Source organism: Leopardus geoffroyi, chromosome C2 (genome assembly GCF_018350155.1).
Source record: "Leopardus geoffroyi isolate Oge1 chromosome C2, O.geoffroyi_Oge1_pat1.0, whole genome shotgun sequence".
Classification (NCBI taxonomy): domain Eukaryota; kingdom Metazoa; phylum Chordata; class Mammalia; order Carnivora; family Felidae; genus Leopardus; species Leopardus geoffroyi.
In genome coordinates, this window is record NC_059333.1 from 116,939,624 (window position 1) to 116,954,633 (window position 15,010).

Here is a 15,010-nt window from a genome sequence, read left to right on the forward strand (position 1 = left end):
CTGTGTTGTTAATTTTAGCCATTCTGACATGTGTGAGGTGGTATCTCATTGTGGTTTTGATTTGTATTTCCCTGATGATGAGTGATGTTGAGCATCTTTTCATGTGTCCGTTAGCCATCTGGATGTCTTCTTTGGAAAAACATCTATTTTATGTCTTTTGTCCATTTCTTAACTGGATTATTTGTTTCTTGGGTGTTGAGTTTGGTAAGTTCTTTATAGGTTTTAGATACTAACCCTTTATCAGGTATGTCATTCGCAAATATCTTCTCTCATTCTTTAGGCTGCCTTTTAGTTTCGTTGATTGTTTTCTTCGATGTGCAGAGGCTTTTTATCTTGATGAAGTCCGAACAGTTCATTTTTGCTTTTGTTTCTCTTGCCTCTGGAGACATGTCTAGTAAGAAGTTGCTATGGCTGAGGTCAAAGAGGTTGCTGCTTGTGTTCTCCTCTAGGATTTTGATGGTTTCCTGTCTCATATTTAGGTCTTTCATCCATTCTGAATTTATTTTAGTGTCTGGTGTAAGAAAGTGGTCCAGTTTCATTCTTCTGCGTGTCATTGTCCAGTTTTCCCAACACCATTTATTGAAAAGACTGTCTTTTTCTCCATTGGATAATCTTTCCTGCTTTGTCAAAGATAGTTGACCACATGGTTGTGGATTATGTTTTCTATTCTTGATGGAATTTTGGTAGTTTCCAATTTAGGGTTATCACATATGATAGTGCCATTAATACTCTTATGCATATATTTTGATGGATATATGTATACAGTTCTGTTGAGTAAATACCTAAGAGTGAAATTGTCCAGCATATTTGGAAAAGCCACCCTAATTTGGTATGAATGAAAGGAATGGAGGTCTGTGTAAAGAGATCTCTCTCCATCTGTACATGTATTTTAATTGTTGCTTCATGTGCGTATAACATGACCTTTATTAAGTTGTTTTGGAAAATCAAGAAAAAATAAGAAAAGTATTATCTATCACTTAGGGACAACAGTCACATTTAATGTTTTCTTAAAATCTTTTACTATGTGTTAGGCATTGTATATTTACATAGCTAAAATTATATATACTCAGTTTCCTTCTATTTAACAATATTTTATTAGAATGTTCTTATGTCCTTTAAAAGAAGGATTGTTTGAAATAGTGCAATAAAGTCAGCCAGTGGTGGTAGAGAACAAAGGATAGATGTTTTAAGATGAAGTAACCAAACACTGGAGTGAGGCCACGAAGGGAAACATTTACAAAGAGTGTGTTGGATTTAGCAACTAGGAGGTTATTGATGAGCCTAATGTGATGGTGTAAATTTTTGAGAACTTTACTTATGCTTGGAAAGAGTTACATGAGGATGCTAATTTTAGAAAGGTCTTTTCTTCACTTCCCTTCTCACTTCCTCTTTTCCTTCCTTTCCCTTCATTTTCCGTTCCTTTTTATTAGTTTGTTGCTTGTATGTGAAATAATGTTATTCTGTTTACATTTTTTCTTAGGTATAGCTCTCTACCTTTACTGCCATCCACATGGTCTAGACTAGCGTCATCTTTTGCCTAAATTAGCTGCATTTGTGTCCTGCTATTTCTACACATGTTCATTCTTATCCCCACCCTTCATGACCTTCTTTATATTTCAGCCAGGGAAAGGTGAAGAGAGGAAAGAGTTACTTAATGAGAACTATGCAGAATTTTCTGGACTCAGGGTTGTAAATGGAGTTTGGTTGTAAATCATTCCAATATAGATGTAGGCTGAGACTTTAAGTGGCTTTACATAGTGTTGAATGATTGAGCCTCTAGAACTGCAGACTGCTTTGGCCATGTATCCCCTTACCCACTCTACAAATAGGATGTTGGTAGAAAGTTGTTGGGGCACCTCTGAAAAAATCTGCCCCCCCCACCCCGGTTTGGAGGGAACAATGTTCTTGCAGACATCTTTGAGGAAACAGTCTCAAACTCGTGTGTCTATTTTGTCTATGATTTTTATTCTTTAAAAAAAAAGTAATACATATACAAAATAGAAAAAAACTTTGTTTATTTTATTATCAGGCATACTCCCTCATTGGGTGGTCTGGCCCATGAAATAATTTTCATAATTTTGATCCTTGATGGGATTTGGGGAGTTTAATCATTATTTAGAAATGCCAAGGACATCAGATGTCAGGGGGAGTCTAAATAGAGGTATGTGATGAGTTGCAAATGGAATGTCCATATTTTAGAGATTTGTCCTGCCACCAACCAGCAAGTGTATCTCTGTTACTCATCTCTTTTTAGTAAATGAATAAAGTTAAAAGGCAGAATTTATTATGTTTTTCTAGTACACATTTATATAGAATTCTATGATCTCTCTTCTTGAAGTTGCTGGGTCTTATTAGACGTACAATGATAAATTTTGTCAAAATAAACACTATAATTCTTGTAGGAATTCAATATAATCAAGTAATTTTTAGAGATGATTTAATGATGAGATGTATTGAGGGGTGTTCATGGTTTTAAAGCCAAAATTCTTTTGAGAACCAGGAATTAGCTTATTTTAAAGCATAATGATGAAAGACAAATGACTCTTGTCAAAATAATTGAAAGCGTAAATACATATCGATTTGGTAGTCCTTTGCTATATATTTTGTTTGTGTGTGTGTTTGTTTGTTTTCCAGTGTTTTCCCTTCTGACCCTCAAAGGTTAGTGCATATTTACGAAGGCATATTTTTGCTACTAGAAATCAAAATATTTCATTAAAAAAAAGAGAAACGAAAGGATGGTATATTAGTTTCTTGTTGCTTCCTTAACAAATTAATACAACTGTGGTAGCTTAAAAGAACAAAAACTTATTCTTTCATAGTTCTGGAGGCCAGAAGATCAAACTCCAGGTGTCAGCAAGCCCATGCTCCTTCTGGTTGCTTTAGAGAATATTCTTTTCCTTGCCTCTTCAGCTCCAGGTGTTCCTAGGTGTTTTTGGTAGTCACAACATTCCAATCTCTGCCCCTGTTTTCATGTTATCTTTTCCTCTTCTCTGTGTCTCTTCTTTGGATGTCTTTTATAAGGATATCTATCTTTGGATTTAGGACCTATCTGGATAATCCAGAATGATCTCCATTTGAGATCCTTTATTATGTCTGCAGAAGCCATTTTTCCAAATAAGTTCACATTTACATGTGCTGGGGGCACAGGTATCAGCATGTCTTTTTGGGGTCATAATTCAACCCCCTACTGATTTATTACAATATTGCTTTGGGGCTTGATTAAGTATTTTTTCAAGTTAATTTTGATTACTGCATAAAACTTACGTTTTGGCTTTTGTATCATTTAGGATTGATTGTAATATACTTAAATAACCTGCTGAAATAAATACAAAAATCTATTATTTCAATTTTATTTTATTTTTTTTATAAATTTTTTTTCCAACGTTTATTTATTTTTGGGACAGAGAGAGACAGAGCATGAACAGGGCAGGGGCAGAGAGAGAGGGAGACACAGAATGGGAAGCAGGCTCCAGGCTCTGAGCCATCAGCCCAGAGCCCGACGTGGGGCTCGAACTCACGGACCGCGAGATCGTGACCTGGCTGAAGTCGGACGCTTAACCGACTGCGCCACCCAGGCGCCCCTATTATTTCAATTTTAAAGCTGGCATGCACGTACTGGGTTTCTACTGTTCTCTTATAGTGTCATTTCAGCTGCTAAAGAGAAATGCCCACCATCTTTTCCAGCATCACGTGAGACATGCTGTGGTTTTCATACATCAGAAATTCTATAAATGGTTTCGTCACCTCTTGAGCTGGTTTTTTTTGTATCCAATTTTTATAATTTAAAATATTTTTAGGATCTTATCGCACTGTCTTTCAAGTGTTTCTCAAATGGTGGGTTTTTCTGATGCTGAAAAATGGACCTGAAAATCAGTAATACCGGAATGGAATTTGATCTGGCTAAAACACCGTAAAGGAGGCCAAACGATCATGATGATACCCAGTTCTGTCATATTGGGGAAAAAAACACGTAGAAAAACGAGAGATAAGGCTGAAAACATAAAAAAAACCCCAAACATATGTTAAAAATATGCTATCATGACTGTAGATGTATGTATTCTGTAAATCCATCACTCCATTGACATTTATTCCTGTGTGAATGGTTGTCTTAAATTATGTGTGGTATTCAGGAAGTCATCCTTAACATAAAGTGCAATTGCCTTGTATATATAATTTTGTATTCTGTTTTTTTCCTATGATATTATATCATAAGCTTTTTCATGTTGTTTCAAATGGATACATAGTATTCTTCCATTTGGATATGCATAATTTACCTCACTAATTTTCCATGTTTTATTTATGTTCCTTCTACTATTTTTGCAGTTATATGTAACAAAATGATGAATATATTTGTGAATATGGTTTTTCCATATTTCTAGTAATGTATTTATGATAGATTCCAAGCAGAATTTCCAAGTCAGAGAACATGAATATGTTTAAGAGTCTTGTTATGCTACCAAATTATTTTCTGAAAGTGTTATTTTCATTTCAACCAGCAATCTATGAGAGATTGACTCAACATTTTGTTTCTGAGATTTATCCATGTTGCTCATTTATAATAGCTGATGAATATTATTTCATTTTATGAAAAAAATCACAATTTATTGATCTATTCTTATGTTACAAACACTTATGTTGATTATAGTGTATCATTAATTTAAAATACGAATCTTTGTGTACCTCTGTGATTATTTTTCTATGGTGTCTAGTTAGAAGTAGAATTCTTGGTTCAGGGGTGCCTGAGTGGCTCAGTCGGTTAGGCGACCAACTTCGGCTCAGGTCATGAATTGCACTTCTGTCATATATCAAGTCACCGTAGGTCTGCTCATCATGGATGCTTTATCTTACCCCATTGGTTTGTTTTTCTATGTCCATTTTAATTCCATCCCATTTTATTAGTATAGCTTTGTAACAGTTCTGATACATAGTTGAGAACTTCCTCAAACTTTGTTCTGTTCCAAAGTCATCTTGCTATTCTTAGCATTTTGGTATTATCATATGAGCTTTAGATAAACTTATGTTCCTAGCAACTTGGAGTGAAATTGCATTGAAACTTCATTCAGGGGAGAATAGACTTCTTTAAAATAGAGTCTTCCTATCCATTAATGTGGCCTTTCTTCTCATTTATTTAGGTTTCCTTTTTGGTATTGCATTTCAACTCTTTCCATAAAAGTTTTCTATAATTTTGTCAAATTTATTTTTTGGTACTCTAGAGTTTTTATTGATATCATAAATAGCACATTTAATATTTCTATTACATATTTTAGTTAGTACTGATGTGTAGGCAGGCTACTGATTTTTGTGGATTGATGTTTTATTAAGCAATCTTATTGATTTCCTTATTTTAACACCCCTTCACCCTGTTGCCTATAGATTCTCTTGGGTTTTCTTTTTTTTTTTTTTAATTTATTTAATTAATTAATTAATTTTTTTTTGAGAGACAGAGAGAGCATGAGCAGGGGAAGGGCAGACACACACACACACACACACACACACACACACACACACACAGAATCAGAAGCAGGCTCCAGGCTCTGAGCTGTCAGCACAGAGCCTGATGTGGGACTTGAACCCACAAACCATGAGATCATGACCTGGGCTGAAGTTGGATGCTTAACCGACTGAGCCACCCAGGGGCCCATCTCTTGGGTTTTCTATGTATATAAATAAAGTTTTCATCCCTTTGTTCTTATGGCTTAGTTCTTTTTCTTGGCTTCTTGCTTTGGCTAAGACCTGCAGTACCTTGTAAAATAGGAGTCAGAGAGGGCATTTTTGACTTCACCTTAACTTAGTTTTTGATTTTTGCTTTTATGGAGGTGATTATATGGTTTTTCATCTTTAATTTGAAAATGTGTTGTATTACATTAATAGCCTGCTTGATGCAGAATTATCATGTATTTCTGGTATGATGTATTTCACCATCATAATTTTGATATACTAATAATAAGTTTTGAAAATTTATACCTATATCTTAAGTGAGATTTCTTAATAACTTTCAATAACTGTCTTTTTAAAAATACTATTCTTGCTCTACTAGGTATCAAGGTTATGTTAGACTCAACATTATTTGATTAGGTTCCAGTTTTTTTTTTTTTTTTTAAATAATGTGGAGTAGTTTTTATAAGACATAGTTTATCTCTTGATAGTTCACAAGAAGCTATGACTAGTATCTTTTGAACTGGGAAACTTAAAAAAATTGAATCAATATTTAACAGGGTTTATTAAAGTTAATTTTAGTAGTTTGTATTTTGTTCTAAAAAACTATCAGTATAGGGAAACCTGGTTGGCTCAGTCGGTAGTGAATGTGACCCTTGATCTTGGGGTTGTGAGTTTGAGCCCCATGTTGGGGGTAGCGATTACTTAAAAATAAAATCTTTAAAAAACAGAACAAAAAATTATCAGTATATTTGAGCATATAGGCGGAGAAAAACTGCTTGTATTTGATAAATTTTGACTTATTCTGAATAATGTACCAAGTTTTATCTGTTGGAGAATCTAGAAATATCTGTATCATTTCAATGGCAACAAGAGTTTTGTTTATTTATTTATTTTTTAATCACATACTATAGAAAATTGAACTGGCTAAGATATTTGGATTGCTTGAGTATTCAATGAGGGATAGCACTACCATTATTCTATGTATCTATAACCCTGAAAAAGCTACCTAACTACACAGTTGTAAGTATGGCTGGGTCTCATGTAATCTGAATAAAATAAGGAACATATTCCTTTGCTTTTCATGTCAAACTTTTTCCATATTCTGATATGCCAGCAATGAAATTATTGGGTTTTATGTCTGACTGACACTTTGGATCTTATTATAAAGATAGAATGCTATTTCTCATGGGAAAATTCTACTTTAGAATACTATAAACTTTCACACATTAATGCATGTATATTTGGGACTCAATTGTATCTATTTTACTAAATCACCAAATATCAGTAAAAAGTAGATACGATTAGGTAATTTAATGTTCTAAAATAGTGGTGGACATCTTTTTTTTTTCTTTACCTGAAGACAAATTTATAAAAATAAAAAATGTTTTTAAGGTCATATTAATAAATTCAATACAAAGTACCTTTATTCCTCCAAGTGAAAAGCAATTATTTTTTTCTATTTTGATTATTTTATCAATAGAAAAAGAAAAAAGTGAATTAGCTTTATATATATTTTTGCCACTGACATTTAAGTCTTGGGAAGTAGAATGAATACGTAAGAGAAACTTAAAAAAATTTTTCTCCCTTAGATTGTTACGACACTTTTTTTTTAAGTTTGAGATTTTTATTTTTAAGTAATCTCTACACCCACCCAACATGGGACTTGAACTTACAACCCTGAGATCAAGAGTCACATGTTTTACCAACTGAGCCAGCCAGGCACCCCAAATAGTACTTTTTTATTCAGTACGCTTATGTGCATTATCTCATTTAAAATTTTTTTCAGCTTCGTTGAGGTGTAATTGGCAGATAAAATTGTCATATATACAAAGTGTACAATGTGATGATTTGATCTGTGTGCACATTGTAAAAGGATTGCCACCACTGAGTTGATTAACACATCCATCACCTCACATATTTATCTTTGTGTGTGTGTGTGTGTGTGTGAGAACACTAAGTTCTAACTCTCTTAGTAAATTTCAGTTATAAAATACAGTATTATCAACTATAGTCACCACATTGTATATTAGCTCCTCAGTTCTAATTCATCTCATAACTGAAAGGTTATACCCTTTTTTTAAAAAAAATTTTTTAATGTTTATTTATTTTTTTTTTTTTTTTTTTTTTTTTTAAATTTTTTTTTTCAACGTTCATTTATTTCTGGGACAGAGAGAGACAGAGCATGAACGGGGGAGGGGCAGAGAGAGAGGGAGACACAGAATCGGAAACGGGCTCCAGGCTCTGACCCATCAGCCCAGAGCCTGACGCGGGGCTCGAACTCACGGACCGCGAGATCGTGACCTGGCTGAAGTCGGACGCCCAACCGACTGCGCCACCCAGGCGCCCCATTGTTTATTTATTTTTGAGACAGAGAGAGACAGAGCATGAACAGGGGAGGGTCAGAGAGAGAGGGAGACACAGAATCCAAAGCAGGCTCCAGGCTCTGAGCTGTCAGCACAGAGCCCGACGCGGGACTCGAACTCACAGACAGCGAGATCATGACCTGAGCCGAAGTCGGACGCTCAACCGACTGAGCCACCCAGGCGCCCCAGGGTTATACCCTTTTACCAGCCTCTCCCTATTTCTCCCACTCTTCAGCCCTGGCAACTGCATTGTATTCTCTGTTTCTATGAGTTTGACTATTTCTTAGATTTCCTATATAAATCATCTGTGCAGTACTTGTCTTTTTGTGTCTTGCTTGTTTTGCTTAGCATAATTCCTTCCGGCTTCATCCGTGTTGTCACAAATGGCAGGGTTTTCTTGTTTTCAAGGCTGAGCAATATTTCACGTGTGTGTGTGTGTGTGTCCCCGCCACATTTTCTTTATCCATTTATCCATTGGTAGGTTATTTCCAGAGCTTGGCTATTGTGAATAATGCCATAATGAAAAGGAAAGTACAGATGACTATTTGAGATAATGATTTTATTTCCTTTGGATATATACCCAGAAATGGGATTGCTGGGTCATATGGTAATTCGTTTTTATTTTATTTTATTTTTACATAATCTCTACACCCAGCATGAGGCTTGAACTCACAATCCCGAGATCAAGATTTGAATGTTCCACTGACTGAGGCAGCCATACACGCCTCATATGGTAACTCTATTTTAAATTTTGAGGAACCTCCATACTGTTTTCCACTACGGCTGTACTGCTTTACATTTCTACCAACAATGTGTAGGATTTTCTTTGGTCTGCATCCTTGCCAACGTTTGTTATATCTTGTCTTTTTGCTAATAGATATCCAACAGGTGTGAGGTGATATCTCAATGTGGTTTTGATTTGCATTTCCATGATGATTAGTGATGTTGAGCACCTATTGGCCATTTGTATGTCTTCGTTGGAAAAAATGACTATTCAGGTATTCAGGTACTTTGCCCATTTAAATTTTTTTTTAATTTTGTTTTTTGCTATTAAGTAGTAGGAGTTCCTTGTATATTTTGGATATTAACTCCTTGTCAGATGCGTTTTTTTGCAAATAACTTATCCCATTTCATAGGTTGCCTTTTCATTTTGTTGATGGTTTCCTTTACTGTGTAGAAACCTCTTAGTTTGATGTAGTCCCACTTGTTTTTTGCTTTGTTGACTGTGCTTTTGCTGTCAAATCGAAAAAAATGATTGCCAGGACAAATATCAAGAAGTTTACCCCAGTGTTTTCTTCCTGAAGTTTTACAATTTCAGGTCTTATATTTAAGACTGTAATCTATTTTGAGTTAATTTTTGTGTGTGGTGTTAGACAGTCATTCAATTTTATTCTTTTGGATGTAGCTGTCCAGTTTTTCCAATCCCATTTATTGAAGAAACTATCTTTTTGCATTGTATATTCTTGGCCTCTTTTTTGTAAATTGGCCATATATGCATGGGTTTATTTCTGGGCTCTTTATTCTGTTCCATTGATCTATGTGTCTGTTTCATTCCAATACCATACAGTTCTGAATGCTATAGCTATATATATACCAAATAGTAAGTATACATATATAATATAGTGTATATTATATGTACATTGAATAGTGTATATTATATGTATATAATATATATTTATATAGGTTGAAATCCAAAAGTGTGATGCTTTGTTCTCCCTCAAGATTGCTTTGACTCTTGGGGTTCATTTGTGGTTCTGTAGGAACTTTAGCATTTTTTTTTCTATTTCTGTGAAAAATGCCATTGGAATTTTGATAGGGCTTGCCTTGAAATTGTAGCTCATTTTAGGTGAAATGGACATTTTAACAACAATCTTCCAATCCTTTAGCACGGAATATCTTTCTATTTATTTGTGTCTTCTTCAATTTCTTTCATCAGTATTTTATAGTTTTCAGTGTATGGGTCTTTCACTTCCTTGGTTAAATTTATTTCTAAATATTTTATTTTTTTTTTGGTGTTCTAAGTGGGATTGTTTTCTTAATTTTTCTCCCTGATAGTTCATTGTTAGTGTATATAATCACAACTGAGTTTTGTATATTGGTTTATGGTGCAATTTTACTGAATTCATTGGCTGGTATTAACATGTTTTTAGCCCAAGTGCTTACGTTTTGGTTAAGAATTGTTTTTTTTTTCTTTGCTTTAGTCCTGTGGGACTCATGAATACATCTCTTTTGATTATCAGATCTAGGTGATTTGGGTGTCATTCTCTCCAATGGCGCCATAAAAGTTGGGTGCTGAAATGTGTAGACCTGTTCATTGCAGGAAGATTCTGGAAACTTGGTTTTATTGTTGGAATGAGCTGGAGGGAGATAACAAGGGAAGTGCCCTCTGGCTCTTTGGCTCTGAGGAGGATAACAGCCAGCACCTAGATGCATGCTTTCTGGAGAAAAATTGGGAAGTAGACATCATTGCCTGCTTCCCCTGTGCTGAGCTCTTGGAGGGGTAGCTGTGACAAGTGCTCACATGTTTGATATGAGCTGCTTCTTTGTTTGCGGTAGTCCTGTCAGACTCTGAATGCAAGCCCTGTTGCCTGTCAGAAGTAGTGTGTTGAGGGCCCATGCTTTGGGTTGGCAGCCTTACAAATGGGGAGCTAGATATGTGGTCCAAATTCTTTGCTCCTCAGGGAGAAGTTGGGAGTTGAGGGTTTCCTCCCAATTGTATGGCGCTGTGCTGGGGGTAGGGTTTTATGACGAAAGTGTTTCTTAGCCTTTCCTACCTGTTTTGATGTGGGTGTTTTCTCAGTCGCCCAATGTACACGAGTCACTCAGCTAGTTTCTGGATTTATCAAAAAATTAACTCCTTCATGTATAGCTATATATTTGTGGGTGGGAAGAGGGAAATTCAGGAGTTTTCTATGTCACCATTGTGGTCCAGAGTCTCATTCTAACTGTAAATGACTCACTTCCCAGGTTTCTCAGACTCAGATTTTGTTTTTATCCCTTTAAATTCAGAATTAATTGAGCTTGGGGGGGGGGGCAGGCATGCGGACACAGAGGTGGACAGGTGGCAGCATCCCTAGACTTTCTTCTCTTGTGCTAGTATGGCAGGGAAGGTGACTCTTCCTAGAGCATTACCAGAATCAGGAGGCTACCTAAAGGCCTAAAGGCCGTGTACCTAAAGGAGGATACACGGGATGCTCAGTGTAGGCCAGCATCAGATGGTTTTGATTCCTGAAGGATCCAGCCTGCTGTGTACCTTGTCTACAGACCAAATGATTCCATAGAAAAAAGAGTCTAAGGACATATATCCAAAAGTTCGTGGTCTTAGGGTAGTGGGATTAAAGTCCAATGATACCACATAAAAAATATATTAAATATTAATAGCAGTGGTTTCTGGGTAGTGGGATCACAGGCTTGTTTTTTTGTTTTGTTTTGTCTTTTGGTGTTTCTTGTATATGCATCTATTTTATGTATCTATCAAGGTTTATGCATCTAATAAGTATTACTTTTATAACTAGGAAACATTTTTTCCATTTATTGAGAAATAATTGTCATACATCACCATATAAGTTTAAGCATGATTTTTAGATCTATGGATTTTATTTATTTTTTGGAGAACATTTTTATTTAAAAAATTAAAAAGCAAAATAAAAAATGAATCAACATTGTTCAATAGCATTAAAAATACTGTTTGAAGTCTATTGAAGCTATGATAAATGAATAGTTGTCTGAATTAAGTCAATCAATTGCATAATATCTGGATATTTGGATGAATTTACTTTCCTCCCCACCTTGCAACATCCCCCCCACAAAGAAACAGAGAAAATTTGTATGTGTGAGAGTTAATGTGTGTTGTATGTATATATGCATATAGATGTTTTAACATCTACCTTAGAAGTTTTCTTTAGAGAATATCAGTTGGTGTATAAATGGCCTGATTTATGAAGTGTGTGTGTGTGTGTGTGTGTGTGTGTGTGTGTGTGTCTGTGTGTGTGAGTTTATATGTGTATGGAATTTGTTAACCTGAAAATAAGACTTTAAAATCTAGGAGCATTTCAAAAGCCTCAATTTGTTCTTATGGAAAAATTTAGTATGTGTCACTTGATTTTTTTCTTTTAAATATCTTAGATTTCAATCTGAATATGTTGCCTGGATGTCCTTATGCTGTAGAAAATTGCAAGATGTTACAGGTACCAGTGAAAATATTACAAAGCATAATAGTTTGTTTTACATAATTATGTGATAAAATTTCAAGGCATATGTTTTACACAGACACACAGACACAGTCAAACACACACACACACACACACACACACACACACACACGCACACACCATGAAATCTCAGGAAGTCTTCCTGTGCTATAAACTAGTAAGGTCCATACCCTGCTTTCCTTGGCCACAATACTATTTTGAATCTTTCTGGAATGTTAAATATCCTTTATATCTCGGGATAATCAAAACGGAACAAACACTCTTTTCATGGTTTTTAAATCTCTCTTTTTCTGACCATAGGTTTTTCAAGTTGTCCATGTCATCTTCAAGGTTTAAGCTTTCAAAAGCAGGCAATCTCAACTCTATAAACAGAAGTTTTATTGACATAAATCACTTAGTTGTTGGGTCTGCAACTTGCCCATGGTCAGAAAAAAAAATTAGTGGTGAAGAGGAAAGACTTTCCACTGTGAGTTAGTAGAGCCTGAATGTTCCCTTAGTTTCTGGAGCGACCACAGGTCATCCCTTGTTTGAAAAGTTCTTTTTGGTTGAAATACTGATTCTGTAAAAAATGCACTTATTTTTATATTTCCTATAAACGTATCCCAACTTTAATTACAATTATTTTATATTATCTAGAGGCCAGGGTTGTTGAGGTGAGGTTGCACAGCTCTGTGCAGTGACTGTGATACTCTTATCTTGCAGTGTCCTTAGTAGAGAATACAGATTTTGGAAAAAAGGATATTCTGGGAAGTGTGATTTCTTAGGTCACCATCACTCTTTTGTCATTTTACTATGTGTGGGAATATCTTTATTGCTTCAAATGACCCTTTCCTGAAATTACAGAGGAGTTTGCATTTTGGAAAACCTGAGTAGAGCATTCAAGTCACATTTTTCACTTGTGGTCACTAATATACTAATAATATCTGAGGATCTTGGTATTACTGCCTCTCCCTGGCTCTCCGCTCTCTCTCTCTACACAAGTACTTTGCATATTGTTTCTACAAAAACCCTTTCTGGTACTAGATTCTCTAAGAAAATTCTTACATGTTACCAATGATGGAATTCTAAGGGACAGCTCTTTCACAGATAAAACACCTTAATAAACATCTACCTCAGCAACTAGAAGCTTAAAACATTTCATACTGAGGAGCTCTCCTAGTGACAGAGTTCTTTATGGTAAAAGCCACAAAGGCAGAAAATGTGTTTTCTAAGAACGTGCCTGAACTTTTTACTTCTTTAAGAATAGGCTCCTGGTTTTTTATGAAATAGAGGAGACAACAATTTTGCTTAATTTCTCTGTGAATGTTTTGTTAACTCGTGCTTTTCTTAGAGGAGATATTATTGAGACATTCCATATGTTAATGTTTCTTCTTTTTAATTTTTTAAATGCTTTTATTTATTTTGAGAGAGAGAGAGAGAGAGAGAGAGAGCAAGCAGGGGAGGGACAGAGAGAGAGGGAGAGAGAGAATCCCAAGCACTCTCCGCATGTCAGCACAGAACCTGATGAGGGGCTTGAACTCATAAACCGTGAGATCATGACCTGAGCTGAAATCAAGAGTCAGTCACTTAACTGACTGAGCCACCCAGGTGCTCCAATATGTTGATATATCTAAGGAATAATTTAAAAAGAAAATTTGGCAATAGGTGACATATTTAGAACATAGAATGCCTTAAGACTATGATGAAAGTAAGAAACTAAATCAAAATCTATTAAGAAGCTTATATTTGATGGAAAAAGGGAGGGTAATGAAGGAAGTAGTGGTAATTGAAGACATGAGGAAAGGTGCTCCTTGGTTACTGAATCAATCTCTGGTGTTATGTTGCCTAAAACATCAGTTCTGTACATAGACTGTGGCCTTCCTGCAGAGCAACTGGAGACCTTTGGTGATTACCCACCAACCAATTCTGACACAGGTACAGCAAAAAAGGTCCTGGAAGAGGTTACTGTTGATAGGAATTTAATCTGGGGTAGTGTTGGAATGGATAGAGAAGGGCCTCTCTCTTCAAGCCTAGCTTCCCATTGTGTTTAGCATGGAATTCACACTCCTTCCAATGACATTCATGGCTCTCCTTAATCTGCTATCTATTGACTTCCAGATCATTTCATTCCATTCCTTGCCTCCATCATGGTTTCCAGACACCCCTGGCCTTTCTGCTTTCAAATATTGTATGTTCCTTGAGGCCTTTGCCTTTGCTATTCTCTTCGCTTGGAATTCTCCTCACCAAGATTTTTCCATAGTGGGTTTCTTATTGTTACATAATTTTCACATGAGTATTTTAATAATATTAGTTAAAGTTTTCTAAGCCACTTACAATTAGGCCTCTATTTCTTTTAGTAGACTGCAAGAGGAAGCAAATCTCTAAGAAATAAATTCTGCATGTAATGAGAGGTGGGAGCTCACTGGACGTGTGATAAGTCCTTTCGGTCCACGTGTCCTTCCTCCTTGGATAGAACTGGAAATCCTGTCTGCCTCTTATCCCTTTCTCTGGAACTGCAGCTTTGACAAGGATGCAGTGGAGCCAGCTCATGGTTCTTGAGGGACCAGTAATACTGAATCCATTTCCTGTCTCCATTCATCTTAAGACTGAGGCTGTCTAGACGGTGACACTGCCGTGCCCTAAGACCAGGAGTGGGTACCCAGGAAAGACAGGCCTTGGATTAGGGTTAAGATACTATTCTCTGGCTTATTCATTGTATCCAAATAAAACCTAAAGAAAAATTCGGAAGAAATTCTACTAGTTAATATAGTTACTAACAGTTCGGTCATTTACTTAACA